A 19,638-nucleotide genomic window follows, 5' to 3' on the forward strand; every position below is an offset into this window, starting at 1 on the left:
TGAAGACAACTGGTCTTTAAGGCAGGAAAAAGCAGAAAAGCTCCCAAGAATGGACAGCAGTAGAGGGAAGAAAGTGCCTGCTAGACCTATTTTTAAAATAGGTACAATTTTAATGGCTCATTCTACTGAAGTGTCTCAGGCACAGCTTTGTTTTCAGAGATTTTGATTTTCGGACCGAGAGTTTTATACCTAACATACGTACATATTCGTTGCATATAAAAAAGGCTGGTTTTGCGTGTTTGTCGGACCAGTTGGGTGACTTGTCACAATAATCATCCTGGAAGAGACCTGAGGGAACGCAGGAAGTCTCTAGTCCAAAATCCTACTCAAAGCAGAGTCAGCAATGAGGTCAGATCAGATTGCTCAGGGTTTATAGTCGGGTCTTTAAACTCTCAAAGGATGGAGACTGCATAATCTCTCTAAGCAACCAGTTCCACTGCCTCACTGTCCTCATATATATTAAAAAAAAAAAAACAACCACAAACCTATCCAATCTGAACCTGTTTTCTTTCAATTTATGTCTGCTGTCTCTCATCTTTTCACAGTGAAAAGCCTGGCGCCTCATAAGGAATGGCATACTGCTTTTCCTAGAAGTCTGTGACTGCTTAGTAAAATACATGAGAGATTTCCAGGAAAGTTCTTCAATCAAGAAGAGGAACTATGAATAAAACCTACAGCATTTGTAAAAATATCTCAGAGAGTTCCCTGTAAACTACACTTGCCTTACAGATGGGCCAATTCCCCATTACTTCATGGTAAGTATAAACATTTTGGAAGAGTGAAAAATATTAATCAGCTAAAAAACAGGCAGAGGAAAGAGGTTTCAATTTCAAGGACAAAACAAAGGAAAATATGTTGATCATAGAAATTTCAAGATCAAAATTAGGCAGCTTAGCTGGTTGGTTGTGACATAAAGCACAATTTTCCAATCATTGCCTAAGGCAAAAATGTCAGAGCTGAACTAAATTGCCTAGATTAGGATGTTTAACTTGTCATGTTTATTCTAGCTGAAAGCCAAACAAATCTTTCCAACTTTCTAGAGTTTTCTTCATCCATTTTCTTTTTTAAAAAAAGCTAATCAACTATTTTTCTAGCAATTCTACAATACAAAAGAAGCAAAATTACAAATGTATACATGCAAATATATATATACACAAATGTTCATAAAACAGGAGTATTATATATTACATTTTATACATATAAAAACTATCAAATTTCTCACTATTTGCAATGGTGGCCTAAGTTGGCAAAAGGTTTCATATTTATCTGTAGATAATTTATACTAGTCACCTTTAATAGTCATAGGTAAATGTATTTTGGATAATTAGAGATGATCCTGAATTCCTCATACAACTTAGCAAAAGTCAATCCACTGTGGTAAATATCAACAAACTTAGTTTTTGGGGATCAGCACCCCTCTGTGCTGCTGTCACAGCTAGAAAAGGATCAGATTAGAGGGGGAAGAGACCAGAGAGAAATGGGCTTTCAGAAAGCTGAAGCTGGCACAGTGAACAGATGCTGGGTACGTCATCCTTTCAACACAAGGATATGCAGCACATACACTGTACAAACACCCCGTTAGAGTGGGAAGAGCAAATACCTGTGCAAATGCAATCAGGCTCCATCCAGTACCTACGCAGCCAGTTTAGGGCTACTGTGATCATCCCCGATACAACACCACTGATACATCTTAAAAACAGTCAGTATCCTACCTCATACTCAGGGCAGAAGAAACTGCTTTTTGCCTTCAAAATTTGCCTAATTTCAGTATTAGAAACGAGTCAGCAGGTACCTGGAAGGAAATAAAAAAAAAGGAGCCATTATAAAATATCCCATGTGCATTACAAGTTGCACTTATACAAGCACACAGTGCATTCCAATACATATACATTAGTGAAATGAAAGTGAGGTGACTTCTGAGAGAAAAGATATTAAAGTCTTCTCAGGCATAGCAACTCGGGCACTACTGAAAACTCTTCTCTCCAATTCAGTCATGGAGGGTGTGCAGCTCACATGAGGCTCCGTTACTGGGGCTCAATTTTTGTGGCTGTCTAGCAGTAAAATGCCCCATCCAGGACACAAGAATGCACCTCTGTGAGGAGGACAGAAGAGGGATTGAATGAGAAGAGCTGTCCTCATGTATGAATGGGCAAAACAATGAGTATTCTCCATCTCTTCTCACATGTTTGATTGATGGAGAGTAACTGGATCCAGGCACTATGTTCCCTACTGTCTCCTCTACAAAGAGATCCCTTAAGTTCAGGCAGGCAGCCACTGCTGAGAAAACAGCTAAGAATGGAGCGGAGCAGCCAGAATCTGATGAAGGCCTAGAGGAGTCACACACAGATGCTTTGCTTTAGAAGAAGACGTCCCACCATGCCACTAGGATTTACAATTTGGGGATTAGACAGTGTTTTGGGGAAAACTGCAATCAGAAATCAGGATTCTGCTTCCCTGATCTCACACTAAAGATATTTTTACTGAAATGTAAAATGACAATCTATTTCCACCTATGTCTTTGGACCCCAATTTTTTTTTTCTTTTTTATGTTTAGCAAGTAGAGCTTCACATTATTCAGCCTCTATATCAAACTGTATCCTTTACATTAAACAATGAATTCTGTTACTAAACTCCTCTTTCTAGTAATATTTAAAATACTAACTACTAAATGTCCATTGCTCAATGTCCTAGATCTGCTAGAGTAAGAAAGACTAAGTGCATCAAATTGGACTGTAAATTATGTGAGTTCTACTTTGAGCTTGACATCAGTCATCCTGTTGTTTCAATTTAATTATATTTAGCCTTCAATCCATCCCCAGCAGCCCTAATATTTCACATTTTGTTAGTTTGTCTTCTTTACTCTGACTAGTGACTTACAAAAATAACTACACTTCAAAACACCACTTCAGAAAATTAACCCTAAAGCGGTGTTCACAACCCATCAACACTTCTGTGCAAAAGGAAAAATATCATGAATGCCCAGTTGACAAAAGCAGTCGCTGAAAGCAATAACAGAAAAAAAGTGAAAACTCAGAAAAACACACATACAGTTTTCAGTTCTGAACTGTTTAATAGCCTAAAATACGAATTTGACAGCAAATACTGTAGTTACTTTATTATAACCTAGATTCATATGTGTAAAGCTTTCTATAAAACCCCACACTTTTCAGATGGTATTTCTTCTGCCAGATCTTAGGCAACAGATGATACTTTTCCTTTAGTATTTTCAGCAAAATGAGTTGGAAGTAGTCTTTTAACTGTAAATGTATTTTACAGATATTTTTATTTTTAAGCAAATGTTTTAAAGACATGTAAATTATCCTCACTGAAGAATAATCTTTTTGCTACTTTAGACTTTTAGAGATTAAATTATAAAAACTCCAAAAATTACTCCGCAATTTGGAGGGAAAAACTTAAATTCTAAAATTTAAATTCTAAAATTGCATTAATTTTCCTTGGATCATGGAATAATGCATCAAGCTTATGTATTTTGTGCAGGTAGCTTACATATGATTGCATCTCTGTGGTACAAACAATTCATTTGATACCTATACTTCTGCAAAATCTAGTTTCTCCAAGCATTCACTAACCTAACTTCTTTTCTATGTTAAAAAAAAAAAAACTTTCAGTGGATACACCTAGTTCTTCTGAACAGTATTGCCTAAAAAAAGTTTAATACTAATAGTTTGCATAAAAGCAATTGTCCCTGGACTGGGAATTATATCATCCGAAGGCTCCAGTAACTATAAACATCTCCAAAATCCCATTTTGCACTGACCAGCCTTGCCGGTTGCTCTAACTTTACTTCGCAAGCCTGGGCAGGACTTCGTTCTCTAAAGCCCTCAGGCTTTAGCCTGAGTCCAACTGCACTGCACCTCTTCGGAGAGGAGTTGTAACACCTGTTGGGAACAAAAGGTGCTTCAACATTCCTTACTGGAATGCAGTATTTATCTAGCAAATAGGGATCCTACAGCTTAGGAGAGAGCCTAAATATGCATTCTTTCCTGAATTCAAATATCAGCCCAAATATAAAATACAAGTTCAGCACCCCAACTAGCAAAAATTATTGCTGCTTTTTTTGTTGTTGATTTAAACAAGCCAGAAGTTTCTTATTCTTTCCCAAACCTACCAACAAATACAAAAGGATGCCACTATAAATTGTAAAGGACTCAACATTACTGTAATGGAAGTGACATTTCTGTTTTGTTTGTCCAGTCTAACATGAAAATGCTTTTCATCCACTCCTGCTAAGATGATGCTTAGCAGCATTAGGATTGTAGGACAATGAGTCTCACTTCAAGTCCTACTTTCAAATAAGATCTAATGTCTTATGGTACAAATTTTTCTGTTGTTCATTATTTCTTCAAAATGTTTCTTTGAAAGTGACAAAGTTGTCTTTAATATAGGGCAAGATGACGACTTATCAGAATCATCTTTCACACAAAAGTTAGTCCAGCTCAAAGCACCAACAGAAATTACTTTGTGAGAATAAACATATTTCGAAAGTAATCTGTAGGAAATAGCATCTGATGATTATGTTTTGGATGTGTAAAAACTGGAACTTAACAAATTGAGAGTGCAACTGAGATCTAACCTGCTATATTTCTCTCAAATCCAGATTTATCATTGCCTCCTATTGCTGAGTTCAGCTCAGCATCTTGCTCCAGGGTGTTGAATGACACCCTCAGGGTCCTGCTGGAAAAGAATAAAAGCTTTTTCTCTCAGCTAACCAATAAAGAGCAAGTCAACAGCACTCCAGGAACACCTATTAAAGCCTACCAGAGTCTCATAAAAACAGTTACTTCAATATTAAAGCCATTTCATTGCCAGTGGCTGGAACATGATAAAGCAGGCATTTCAACTGGCTCAAGCCTTTATCAAAGTTTAAAAAGAAAATCAGTGCTCTTTATAGGCACAAGCGTAGAAGCACTGCACTTGCCAGCCCATTTTATTGCTAACTTCAAAGAAAAGTCATCTTTAAGCCAATTACTTCTTAAATCCTGCAACTGAAACTGGTGTCTCGGCCCCCTATATCAGCACTACTGTAACCAGCCACTCAAAGGACAGACAGCCCACAACAAACCATGGTCAGTCAGAACGATCAGTATCAACCATGGGGTCAGAGTTTACAAATTCTTTCAGGGTGTTAAAAACATCAGAAACACCATTTGTGTTTAGACAGATGTAAAGGCACAACAGATTAGGAACTTACAAGGCTTAACAGAAACAAAGGGTGCAAAGGGAAACAAAAGGAAATGGGTACAAATAAGAGACCTTAAACTTCTCACCACTGAATTTAAGATAAAAATAAAACCACTCCTAAAATAAACTTGTCCTAAACCCATAATTACACCAAAACGTTAAGATGTTTACTTTCCTTTAAGTTGAATTCTAACATGGATAACTAAAGTCAAGGTTCATTTCATCCTTTCGTCCCCTCCTGTTGCACACCATTTCCATCCTAAAAACAAGCAACATGTACTGTTTTAGTTCAGAGACAGTTGTTGTTGTGAAAGGCTCAGCTTCACTGTAACAGCTGTGGGCTGGAGAGGAAAAAATGCTCATTGCGCTGGGAATTTTGGCAGTCCCCAGGTAGAAACCCACCACGTAGAACTTCATTTTGGACTGCCTCTGGATGTCCTCACTGCCTGCTCTCTTCTCTTTCTCTGCTCACCTGTCTCAGAAATATTCCACACTCGATCAACGTTTGCAAGTTGATCTTCACGTTTTGATTTTTCATATGAGCGCATAGTCAAAAGCATTCAAGTGTAGGTTCTACTTTATTTCATTCTAGTCTGGGAGATTTTTGCTTTTTATTTCAAAGATGATGACATCTCTTATATTTACACTTGTTCATCTAGTTCTTTAAGCCATTTATGGATGTGCTTAAGTATACTCTTGTTCAGCAAGTCACTTAAACATGGTCTGTCTTTTGCTGACTGGGGAAGCAGTGCTAATTAACAGCCTTGTATCTCCTTTGATGAAATCCTTTTCATAACATCACATTAAGGAAATTATTAATATCCATGAATATACATCTGGGTTATTTTTCATAAGTAACTTAACAGGTCTAAGACATGTGTAAGTATCATAAACCGATCACCCAATAATCCCTGTCTTTCCTTAACTAATGTTTTCCTACAGCTACATCAGCAATTTTTATCACATCTAACATTTAGGTTCAACACACTTTCATGGCAGATTCATCCTTTTCTGTTCAATATACAGTGGATTTCTACAGTAACACTGGCTGCAAACAATAAGGTTTTTTATATTAAAAAAAAAAAGTTACAGAGAGATAAGTGCAAGTTTTGACAGCGTGCAAGATAGCATCAAGCTGACATCAGAATTCCTCAGAGCAGCCCCAGTGAGCACATACCGCCAACAGCATTAACACTTGAGAGTCTACAGGACCAGTACGTCAGTAGCACTGGAGTTACACACACTCTGAAGAGGTAGATGCTGGTCTTGACATTACTCAGAGAAATTCATGCCATCCAGCATGAGCATGCACCAGGAATTTTTTCACACAGATGGGAATGCGCCATCCTCTTTCCAATAACCAAGTTAAGGCATACACAGCTGAGAAGCAAGAGTTACTGGAATGTAGTGTCTGTTAAAAGAGAGGGTCCAAGTACAATCCCAGTGTGCACCACAGTGCTAACCTCATTTAAAAAAACAGCTAAGTGTTGGCCAAATGGTAAAAATCTTAAAGATATCTTTAAAATGGTTTGCTATGTAACAAATAATTGAAACCTTTATGTATTCTAAGAATATTCCTCTGCAAATACAGAGATGGAAGAAAGATGCAAATGAAGGCCCAAGAGTATGACAGCAATGCCCATCTGCCAAAGGCACAGCACTCATCATAGGTCATCCAGTTCCCTTCTGCAGGCAAACCGTAATTAGGTGGCCAAAGAAAGAGAACAGAACAAAACGAGCTATGACACAGCACCGAGAAACTGCAGCTTTGCCTTTTCAGCATCCTGAGCAGCAACTTGCTGTAGCTCAACTAAGGAATCATAAAATAGAGCCATCCATCTCATTTATTCTTATATCAAACTAAGGTCAACTACATCATACAATTCTTCTTACATTTTCCTCTTAATGATTTTTATAGAGACTACTGAAATACTACTGTAAGCTAATATACTGTAGGGTTTTACTATTAAACAAAACATGGTTGATTATTTTTTCTAAAAAGCCAAAAGGTCACCTTGGTAGCGCAACTGGATTCCATTCAGAGTTTAAGTTCTCATCATTAGTTTATCTTTCTTCTTGAAGACTTCTCCCTGATAAATTTCTTTTGAAGAATTGATTTTAAAGTGTATGACAATCCAAAACTCTCAATAAAGGTAGCCTTACTGCTACTTACAAACTGGTTTAACCTCTCTGGTTTCCGAATTGGTACAAGATAGAAGTAATTATAACTAAAATAAACACTTTTGTTTGACTTTGCCATCCCTGCAGTGGTCCCTAAAGCTTAAAGAACCCTGTAAGACAAAGTAGTATATTTCATTGAGGAATAAAAAGGAAAACAATCATTGAAATTTGGCCCATTGTTTCTTAATATTACACAAGTAGAGTGATTTTGGGAACAAAACTACCAAGCTCATCATCCTGAACTATTCCTTCTGCTGGAGGAGGAAGGAGGTAGCTTATTTCCAGAGCAGTATGAAATTTTTTTAAGACTGCTTCACCTTGCATCGTCGTGGACTTGCAGCAGATCTCCCATCAGCACTATATGCTAACAGATACACAGCACCGTGCCTTGAACACACTATCAATTTGCCTGCTCGCCATGCCCAGTTTTGGTTGTGCAGAGACACAGGTGCTCCTTTCCCGACCATTACAGAGTTAGATCCCAGCATTGTGCAGAGAAGGAAATTATTCTTTAGCTTGTGGGGCACAGTCTTTAAAACTAGGAGTTCAATGTAGCCATTAGTTTCTTCACTTGTTTCTAAGCAGGTACCACAAAAGCAGGTACCAAACTCTGTTCACACAGTCAGAAAGTTTAGCCCAGCATAAGTATGCTTTTCTTCCCCACCTGGTTAGAAACCGAAGTGTTGCCAGCTCCCAATAACTGCAGGGGTATCACAAGATTAAGTGCCTTTCTTGAAGGGTGTGCTGCAGAGCAAAGCATTTACATGACAATCCCAGCTTTTAAAGTAGGGCCTCTCGCTCTCCTAACTGCCAGGATATGCTTTAAAAGTCGCAATGGCTCACAAAATAGACGGCAACTAAAAGTAACAGCTTCTCATCTCATTTTAAGTGAGCCTCCTGTTCATAAAATCAAAGAATAGTTTGGGTTGGAAGGGACCTTTAAAGGTCATTTAGTCCAACCCCTCTGCCGTAGGCAGGGACGCCTTCAACTACATCAGGTGGCTCAGAGCCCCGTCCAACCTGACCTTGAGTGTTTGCAGGGATGAGGCATCCACCACCTCTCTGGGGAACCTCTTCCAGTGTTTCACCACCCTCCTTATAAAAATTCCTTCCTTATATCTAGTCTAAATCTACCCTCTTTTAGTTTAAAACCATTCCCCCTTGTCCTGTCGCAACAGGCCCTGCTAAAAAGTTTGTCCCTATCTTTCTTATAAGCCCCCTTTAAGTACTGAAAGGCTGCAATAAGGTCTCCCCAAAGCCTTCTCTTCTCCAGGCTGAACAACCCCAACTCTCTCAGCCTTTCTTCATAGCAGAGGTGTTCCATCCCCCTGATCATTTTCGTGGCCTCCTCTGGACCCACTCCAACAGGTCCATGTCTGTCCTGTGCTGAGGGCTCCAGAGCTGGACGCAGCACTGCAGGTGGGATCTCACCAGAGCAGAGTAGAGGGGCAGAATCACCCCCCTCGACTTGCTGGCCACGCTGCTTTTGATGCGGCCCAGGATACGGTTGGCCTTCTGGGCTGCGAGCGCACATTGTCGGCCCATGTCCCGCTTTTCATCCACCAGTACCCCCAAGTCCTTCTGGGCAGGGCTGCTCTCAATCCCTTCATCCCCCAGCCTGTATTGATACCAGGGGCTGCCCCAACCCAGGTGCAGGACCTTGCACTCATGAGGTTCACATGGGCCCACTTCTCAAGCTTGTCCAGGTCCCTCTGGATGGCGTCCCGTCCCTCAGGCGTGTCGACCGCACCAGCCAGCTTGGTGTCGTCTGCAAGCTTGCTGAGGGTGCACCCGATCCCACTGTCTATGTCATTAATGAAGATATTAAACAGTGCTGGTCCCAATATGGACCCCTGCGGTGACACCACTTGTCACTGATCTCCGTCTGGACTTTGAGCTGTTGACCATCCAACTATGACCATCCAACCAATTCCTCATCCACCGGACAGTCCACCCATCAAATCCATACCTCTCCAATTTAGAGAGAAGGATGTTGTGGGGGACAATGTCAAAGGCCTTACAGAGGTCCAGATAGACGACATCTGTAGCCCTTCCCATGTCCACTGATGTAGTCACTCTGTCACAGAAGGACACTAGGTTGGTCAGGCAGGACTTGCCCTTGGTGAAGCCATGCTGGCTGTCTCGAATCACCTCCCTGTCCTCCATGTGCCTTAGCATAGCTTCCAGGAGGATCTGTTCCATGATCTTCCCAGGCACAGAGATGAGACTGAATGGTCTGTAGTTCCCCGGGTCTTCCTTTTTTCCCTTTTTAAAAATGGGGGTTATGTTTCCCCTTTTCCAGTCAGTGGGAACTTCCCCGGACTGCCACGACTTCTCAAATATGATGGATAGTGGCTTAGCAACTTCATCTGCCAGTTCCCTCAGGACCCGTGGATGGATCTCATCAGGTCCCATGGACGTGTGCACCTTCAGGTTCCTTAGATGGTCTCAAACCTGACCTTCTCCTACAGTGGGCGGCTCTTCCGCCCAGTCCCTGCCTTTGCCTTCTGCGGCTGGGGCAGTGAGGCTTGAGCACTTGCCGGTGAAGACCGAGGCAAAAATGTCATTGAGTTGTTCTTTGGGTACCTGGTGATTTCAGTAGTGATAGTGACAAGTTTAACAAGTTCTAAGTGTGCAAATCGCCTTCCTCTGCATATCCTGTCTATAAATGCTTTAAGATACTTCTAATTCTTTTAATGGTAGGATACACATAGCATGAAAAATTACTTCAGTACTACTTCAAAAATCAGTACTTAAAACTTCTCTTCACTTTGCAGCAGAGTTGGAAGAAAAATCTGAGCATGCTGTCCGCTCAAAATATGCACTTCACAGCTCAACCTGCCAGGCTTTTTCTCCTGAGTCAGCAGGGAACTGAAGGAGACAAGACAGCTTCCCCCTAATAGCTTCAAGAGGTTAACTTGCCTAATTTGATATCCTACCAGTTCACAAGAATTGAGCAGAGAAAGTAGAGGGTTGGCAGGAGATCAACACTTTCTAATTTAAATGCTAACATTTCCAGGCTTTTTAACCCTCATTTTAGCAAGCTGATGGATTTGTTTGTTCCTTTTCACTCTGTCAGTGGATCTTTTTAGAACAATCCCATTTGACATTGGGATAAAGGTGAGCATGTGCATCAGGCAGTTTGAACGTGTTGCCTAAGGAACAGAAAGACAAATGCAAAACAACTCAAGAAAGACCTGGAGAAGAAACTTTGGAAAAAAACATAGGGTGTATATAAAGATCAGTGCTTTGCTGTAAAGGGGAATGCAATATTTGAACTGCAAAAAAAAGGGTCTGTTTTGTACAGTACTTATTTTTCTCCAGAGAAAAAAATTAAGCAAACGTTTTTATGAACTGTCATGCTGTTCTGATCACTTAAAAAGTTACATGTAAACAGGGCTACTCATTAGCATAGTCCTAGAAGTGATCTAATGTGATAAACCATTAGATTTGTTTACTAATTATAAGGGGACATCACATAGTGATACTGTCCTGGTTTCGGCTGGGATAGAGTTAAATTTCTTCCTAGTGCTGTGTTTTGGATGCACACAAGATATTCATAGGAACATTTCATTCATTTCTTAAGATACCAATGGCAAAGACTTTAAAAATAAGTGTGTTTCATTTGCAATGAGAAAAGGACAATCCAAACCCAAAGCAAAGTAGCCTTTCATTTTCAAAATGGGAAAAAAAAATCCCTGTTGGAATGGTGTTGATGATAGAGAAACAGAGAGCACCAGAAAGCAGTTAACTACCCAGTTTAGACTACATTTCATACACTTTTCATTACATTAACCATTATTTTGCCATTTATTTCCTAACAGCCTTTCCTTAAATCCACCCAAAGTGACTGGAAGTTTCAATGAGCAAAGAAACAGGAATGGAGATGCAACCATTTGGATCACAGCCAGAAAAAGCAAAGCTGCTGCCATATGTCAAATGCATAGGTACATGTCACTTCAGAACTGAATTAAAACTTCCCGTGTCTGCAATTTCACTTTAAAAAGTGTGGGATGATACAAGACGACATTTTAATACTGATTTCAGTAATTTTATAATGTTATCTGAACAATGATTTTACTGCAAACAAATTACTCCACTCATAAGTGGAGTACAAAGATTTTTTTTATGCTTATATAAAAAAGCAAGATCAATAGAAGCTCATCAATATAAGCTCAAAAATAAAAACAACACTGTCTGCCATAGGATAAATAAGGAGGGCAGGAAAGTGAGGAGAACAAACAAGGGAAAAGAAAAACAGCAATTAAAAACCACTGCAGAAGTCAGCAAAATATATTAAGTCTCCAGAAGTGGGAAAAAATGCAGAAGTGCCAGAAGCTTCATATAATATTCTAAAAACCTTTGATACTAATTTACATAAGGAACTTTGAAGGTAGTGACAAAATAGCAAGTTATCGATGGGAAACAGAGGTGTGGGAGTGTGCTACACTGAAAACTGATAAAAAAGATCTCTGGTATTCCTAGGCTGTTTGGACAGCATATAATCAAGCAACTTTCCATCAACCTGGAAGGAAAAAAAAGCCATTTCAGGGAAAACAGAAAAAAAACCCCAAACATATGCTTGCTAGCTACTATGCTAAACTCCAAATAATGCCACTGTGTAATCCTTTCACTAAAAGCAGATTAAGAAGTACAGCAGGCACTTGGTTACTTAAGAAGGACAATTCTGATTCCAGTAACTGTTGAATAAGGGCTTAGTTCTTTCCACTCAAAGAAAAGTCCAATGAAAAAGAAATACTGAAGATTTAATGAGGACATACATTATTGTTCATCTCCTGTTCTGCTGCCATACAAATCCTCTACAAAATCTCAAATCATTAACAAATAGGAAAAGCAAATTACAAGAAGTTCACCCAAAGGTCAGCTGTCTGCACCCAGCCAAAGATGCGGAGCCAGTAAGAAAGTCTTCAATGGAACCATATTCTGTGAAAGGATGCTGGCTTAGCAGAGTCAGAGCGCTTTGGGAAAAACGCACCAATTTTGCCAAAAAAATTGTCAGGTACAAAAACCAAAAGACAAAACTTCTGAGAACATCAAAATATTTCAACATTCCATGAAGGAAATGTGGCAATGTTTCATTTTAAGTAATGCGGTATTGATTTTGTATGATAGCATGGTTATCAAAAGAGAAACATTTTGATCAAGAACATTTTTGTCCTTTCATTCATGGAGAATTTGAAAATGAATCAACAGGGATCTTAACTGAAAAGGGGAGAAATATTGAAGGCTTAAACCCTTCACAAAATACATCAAAATATGTAAACTGCAAATAATATGTCTGATCTTGCCATAGAATTAAAACTGCTTTAGAAACACAGTATACCGCTACTATTACTGTTTCTCTGTAGATTTTTTTTTTTAAGGGAGAGTGAACTTCACAAATATTCTAAATCAGCAGCATATTTCCAACCATTAGAATATAATCGACCCACGCTAACCCACATTACTCCTCTTGTTCCATGAAGACATGAAATTCATCAGATAAGCCCTTGCTATGGCTACGTAGATTTCATTACAGTGTATCAAATATACTTTGGATTGTGCATGCTACGTGATTCCTAATGACCTAACACAATTAATTCAAAATAAAGATATCCAAAGTTTTCTATTCCAAAACAACATTACCTGAAGCACACACACAATGAACAGGGAGTAAGAAATTCAGTTACTATTTCAGTATATCATCCACATTCACTCAGCTGTAACAGCATAAGATTATGAGATAGCAGGAAGAAATGTGAAAACTAGTTCACTCAAGATGCCTATCTTCACCTAAGATTTGAAAATAATTAGTGATCATTTTCAATAAAATTGGTGTCATTCATATTATGTAATATGGCTCTCATATAATACAGATTTACTAGTCTTATACAGGCATACCTGAATAACTTGATGGATGTCATTCATATTTTTAAGGACCAGAGGATGGAGTTTTGGTGGTTTCTCTGAGAATAGATTAATTGTTGGAATTTGGTTGCAGTGAAAGGGTGAATACAGCTCGGCTGGTTTTTAGGTTGTGACAGGCAGCAATCTAACCCTGACAGAAGAGAATTCAGAATGGATTTACTTTGTCGGGCCTACAAGGACTCACATGCCTTGTGGATGACCATATTTTGGAATGTGGATGTGCTTTATTACGAAATAACTCTTTTACAAGATCTCACTTCTCCCAGCAAGCCACTCCGACCTGAATGTTTCTTACTTCAACCATGCTTCTCCATCACCTCTTCTTCTCCATTCAACTTACTTGTCCTACCAGCCTTTTCCAGCCCTTACTCATCTCCTCCTTTCTTATGCTGTTTTTACATACCCAACTTATTTCACACAGTCCCACAGAGGAAAAAGTTCAATATGAAGCAAGAGTAGACTTGCAGACAACTAATGGAGAATGCAGACGGGAAGAGAACTGAATGAATGTCATTTTCAGAGATCTTCAAGAGGAGCAGTACTTCCAGGAAGAGCAGTGCATCCATGCTGCCTAAGTGACTTCCCAATACACCAAAATCCCCTGTCCCAGAGGAAGGAGAAGGATCCCATCTGTGCTTGGCATCATTTCCCATAACAGACTATCATAGCTATTCTCTTGATTAGCAAATACCACGTAGTGCTTTGCAACTGCGTACATCAGCCCTTCCTATGCGTCAGAGACTTTCCACTGCAAAAGTAAAGCAGAAACCCCTACGAAGAGACTTAGACAGGGTAATGATGGTGTCAACCGGACTAGAAAACAGTTTTCAAATTCTCTTTTCTTTGGCTATACACTCTTATCGTACCTCTGTCCAAGTGCTAAACAAAAATCATATTTAGTCAGCAATGGTATAACCAGGTGTTTACATCACAGCACGAAGACATGAAAGAATCTGGAATGCCATATTTTGTAATATCTATGGAATGAGATTTTACTTTATTTATTTTTAAAACTACATTCTACTGACTGAGCCATTTTCTGCACTCTAACACTCCCAGAGTGGTACTTCACCATTAGTTATAACAAGTTCAACAGCAAAGCTTACTAAGGGAGAAGTTGCGTAACAGATAGTATGCTAGCCCTTGCAGCCATCACTTTAATTTTTCATTTTGTTACCTAGCAGAACATACTTGGCATGTATGAATAAGTGTAATGTATTGCCATTGCTCCTACTAGTGACAAAACACTGTGGCTTTCTACGCAGGTTGCAAATGGAAAGAAGAACATACATGTTCTCTGGGATTTTCTGTTAGCTGAAAGTATAAAGATTCATCTGCAAGGAAAAATAAGACAAAGTAAACTGTAAATGATGCATCAAATACTCAACCACAAGTTCTGTTACTGGTGACCAGCAGTTAGAATCACAAAAAATAATTCCATGTAGCATTGGAGCACCTTACGTTAAGAAATACAATATGAAACTCAAGAAGTTACAGAAACTCCGTTGACTGGGACATGGCTTTTTTGTTCCATATCAAATCCAAAAGGCCATTTCTATCAGTCACTGAACCATCTTTTTTAGGCATGAAGACCAGAACTGAAAGTTATTTTCAGTTAATTTTGTACAGCTGTTTGTAGACAAGTGCAGGAATTCTGGAATTGCTGGGGAAAAAACCTGACTGGCTGCTTTGTGCCTCTGGTGAGAGAGCTACAACGTGACTCAAGACTGAAAACAGGAGGAAATGGTGTTTTGTTTCCCTAGAATCAATCACTATGGATTGCCTGACAAAATTCTCTGGCACTGGAACAGAAGACAATAAAACAGATCTATTAACAAGCCTGGGAAGCACAGCTGGGGTATACCATTTTCCTCATGAAGGGAAAAGTTCTCCAAATCCTTTTCCTATAAGGTGTGAGAGGTTCACAGCACATCACAAAGCTAAAAAAAAAAAAAAAAAGAGTAAGAAAGCAAGCAAAAATGGTTAACAGAATACAGAAAGAAAGAAGACTTTATATTAATTCCTGTCAATTGGTAGGCAGGGAAAAACAAAGACCTCACATACATGCTAAACTGGCACCAAAAACAGACAAAACCAATACATTTGAAATGGGAACTTTTGTGGGAACTTACAAAGATTTTATTTCATTTAGGTAGCATGTCAGTAAAATAGGGAGTTGAAATTCTAATAATAAAAACAGATGAAAAGATGCAGCTGGACCTGCAGGCGAGAGAGAACAGATGCACCTCCAGTTCTGCTGGTGTGGGCTAGTGGAGCTTTCCCATTCTTCTCCACAATCAGCAACACGAGAGCACAGCAGGCATTCATCATGTTGTTCTCCCCATCCCTCTGTTGCAGGCAATGTACGCTGAGCTACATGCTACAGAAATGCTGTCTGGCCTGCTATTCCCCACCCGCTGGGGATGAACATGCTTTGCAAGGCCATCTAAATGAGACAGTAAGAGCTGGAAATTAAAGCTACCTTTCCCAGAGAAAACTTCTGTGGAAAGTAAAGTCATTTGGCATTTTCTGAGCCGCATGTTCAGCAAGTAACAAAATTCAGCTACATGAAGTTCCCACCAATACAGTTGCCTCATGTTTATTTAACTGCAAGATAGAGTCTGGCATTGAAGAGAGAAAAAAGGTAAAGTCTACTATGCATAATTAAGGCCATCTTCTGAAAAGAAGATGGGAGAGTGAAACACCTTCAAAAAACTGCCAGATCTGGGCATCAAAGAAAGCTTGCTGTTACTTCCATGCCGAGAGTACTCGAAAAGTCTCAGAAAGTGATTTGCTAGGTCCACAGCAGAGATAGATATAAGAAAATATATTAAAAACCAGCTGAAATGGTAAAAAAGTGACCCATTTACTATTCCTTAACAAGTTATCAAGCACTGCCAGATATGAGGAATTGACTGCACAAACATTCTTAGCTCATGAGAAACATAAAATAAAAAAACATTGGCTTCAATATCATGAGAAAAGTGTTGCCTCATGTTTTCCTCTGTCAGCTCTGGTTCTTCCGAAATGACTATGTCCTTTCATCATCAAACTCTTAACCAAAAGGCCCTATGGACTGCTTGCCTTGGCAAACCATTTACCTTGCAGGTACTAGCAGTCTGCAGACCAGAGTTTCATAACTCTGGGTCTAGAAGCAGCATGGAATCGCTAATGAAATGAGCTAAAGTAATTTCAAAAAGCCACATGGTAAAAAAACAGCATCAAAACATTAAATCCCTTCTAGCTAAAACCTAAGAGCAATATCTTAAAAAAGTGAAAAATAGAAACACAGCATCAGTTAATATCTCTTAGGATCTACTGCTTTGGAAAACTCCATTGAAAAACACAAAACTAGACCAAGGCGAGATACATAATGAAGAAAAAAAGAAAAAGGAGTTACCAATAAAAGAATCTTTACTAACACACATTGACAACATCCAAAGATAGCGGCAGACCTTGAATGTTAAGCCAGTTTCTTTCCCTAAGATGTTCTGAAGACTTATGAATTAGAGGCAGATACAATGGTATAGCCATGTAAAGTATTACATAAAGGCATAAAATTATTATTAACCAGCTATGAATGTGTGCATTACATTAAACTTTCATCATCCTGTATGCATCCACTATGTTTCCATTATCCTGTATGCACTGAAATGTGCAATTACATTAATCTTCAATGGAGTAATTTCTCCTAGTTGTAATTAGTAACAGCTGTGACGTTCAGACAGGATTTCTATAAGCAATAAACTTCTCCCAGAGTTTAGTAAGCGGAGCCGTCTTGTAGTTTTATGTTGTGTTTGTGAAACTCATAAGGAAACTTCATGTGTTGGAATACAATCTCTCCTCCATCTTCCTGCTACAAAATTAAGGCTCCAGTACTTCTATTTACAGAACGTTTTAGGACTGCTATTTTCTGTGCAGTCCCAGTTTCCTCCCACTGACTTTCATAAGTCTCTCTAAAGGTGCAGCAAGCAGCCTGCAAGTTGTAAACTGCAGAATCCAAGCCTACTCTCACAGCCCTTTTGACTACAAGGAACAGCTGAAAATGCAAGCTTCCCACTGAACATGAAGATAACCTGAAACTAAAATATTCATAAAGAAACCATTTATTTAAATTCAAGTGTTGATTTTGAAGCTCAGATGACAACTGTTTGAATGCAATATGGGTAATTTCATAATTACATAGTATAAGCAAACCCATTCAATTAACTAGACTATTCCAGAGTTGTAGCTACCTTCCATATGACAATAGATCCACTGAACTCTATTCTACTGCCAAAACACCTTTTCTTTCCTCTGACAATTTCTCGAAGAAGCCTGTATACTTTCAGTATACTTGGGGAAAAAAAAAATGAGTACAGCACACAGTTGTTTACTTTCTGATTCAAAATAAAAATTCTTTTGATTATATTTATTTCATTTTCTATTTGAGAGAGAAAATAAATAGCAATTTTTTTTTTTAAATTAATTACCTGACGCTGCTGGGAAAAACTAAAATAAATTACAAACTCCATCAAAATGCTGCATTTGATTGTCAGAATCTATGTTTATAGCTACAGAATGTAGTTGAACTTTATGGCGGAATAGGCAAGACAATATAAATATTACATTTATATTTAAAAAAAATAGGTCAAAAAGTGTTTGTCAAGTATAGCCTGACAATGGAATAATGTAAATTCACATCAGCTGTAATAACTGCCACAAAAATACACTAAATACTGCTGAAGACTGTAAAATGCACAACATAATTCCGTATCTTTCTTACCAGTTAACTAACTTAACTTGAAATATAGTTCACATATTGGGGTGGGAGGTGGGGGCAGAGGAAAGGCAGTGAAATTCAGACATATTAGTGCCTTTGTTGACTTTTTTTTTTTTTTAAAACTTGGAAGTTTTGAGTTTTAAAAAAAAAAAATTAGAAAGTTTAAGTTTCCTTTGTTTAGAAAGCAGGAAGACTTAATTCACTAACCCCCTAATCTGGAAAAAGAAAAATACTACTAAGCTGTATGCTAGTAAAATCAGAGATCACTAGGGAGCTCTCTCTGTTAAAGAATTCTTTTAAAAATAAGAGAGCAAACAATTAAAAACCTCAAAAAAAAAAGTTATCAAACATCCCTCATCAGGAGCTGACGCATAGGAGAAGTCTGGAGCTCACCTATTTCATCTCCTCTGTCATCCATACAATAAAAAAGGCTGGCAGCACTGCATACGTATTAGTAACAATCATTTTGCTTTGCATTAGGCAACTTCATTCAAATTCATTGTACTGAAATCAAAGCCAAATGCCCAGATTTTACGCTCATTTAGAGTATAAAAAAAAGTCTTTAGGAGGCATTATAAGCAGTTCACAGATACTATGCTGATGAGGATTATGAAATTGTTCAGATTCGTCATCGTAGATTATATCACAGACAAACATGGATGAAGATGTAAAAGGCCAAAAACCTCTCCACGGATCTTCCCAGGATTTTCTCAGGTCACCCTGCCTCTCCCCCGCAACCTGTCGTATCCTGAGACTGTGCCTAAGCCCAGACACAAAAACTGAGGACATCGCTATCCAGCTATCATCTTGGAAAAACTATTCATTCATCATATCAATTGTCTGGTTAGTTTACTTCTATACCTGATATTCTAAATAACCTTCATCAATACTGTGACACCAGTACCAGAATTTTGACAGGCGCACAGGAGCTGTATTTGAACATCTTTTGAGCAATGCGGTGCTCACAGTCATGGCTAAGCCACCCCTTCAATGCTTGAGCTAAGAGACAAAAATTCTGCAACACTGGGTCTATTCGGTTACTTTCTGTTATCAAACATCCCTTCCAACTGGAAGGGAAGGTAGCTGGAGAGCCAACAGCCAGCTCAACTCCTAAATCCAAGGCAGTCAGGCTTCTGACAAGTCCTTGAAACTGTGCACAGCAGTGGAGCTGAATGATGCTCTCTGTCAGTTAACTACCAACAGCGCGCAGAAGGGAGAGGAGGGGCGGGTACGTGGATAAACCGCCTCAGCCGGACACTGTTGATGACGATACGCTGTTGGGATACCAGCGTGTACAGTAACACACGACAGGTCACTCCCTGTGCAGTCCAGTGAAAGCATTTCCCTTCCCATTCCTTTTCAGTATCTAGATGCAGACAATTTGTGAACTGAAGTGCCAGTAATAAGCAGGTAACGCTTCATGGTATGTTCACCTACCAATCAGTATGTATTGATCAAAAAAGATACATACTGAGCTCTCATGGTGGTTAAGAAAGGGAGGAAAAAACAAAGGAGGGGAAAAAAAAAAGCAAAGCATGAGCTTAATGAATGTAGGTTTAAAAGAA

The sequence above is a fragment of the Calonectris borealis genome, chromosome 9 (assembly GCF_964195595.1).
Source record: "Calonectris borealis chromosome 9, bCalBor7.hap1.2, whole genome shotgun sequence".
NCBI lineage: Eukaryota > Metazoa > Chordata > Aves > Procellariiformes > Procellariidae > Calonectris > Calonectris borealis.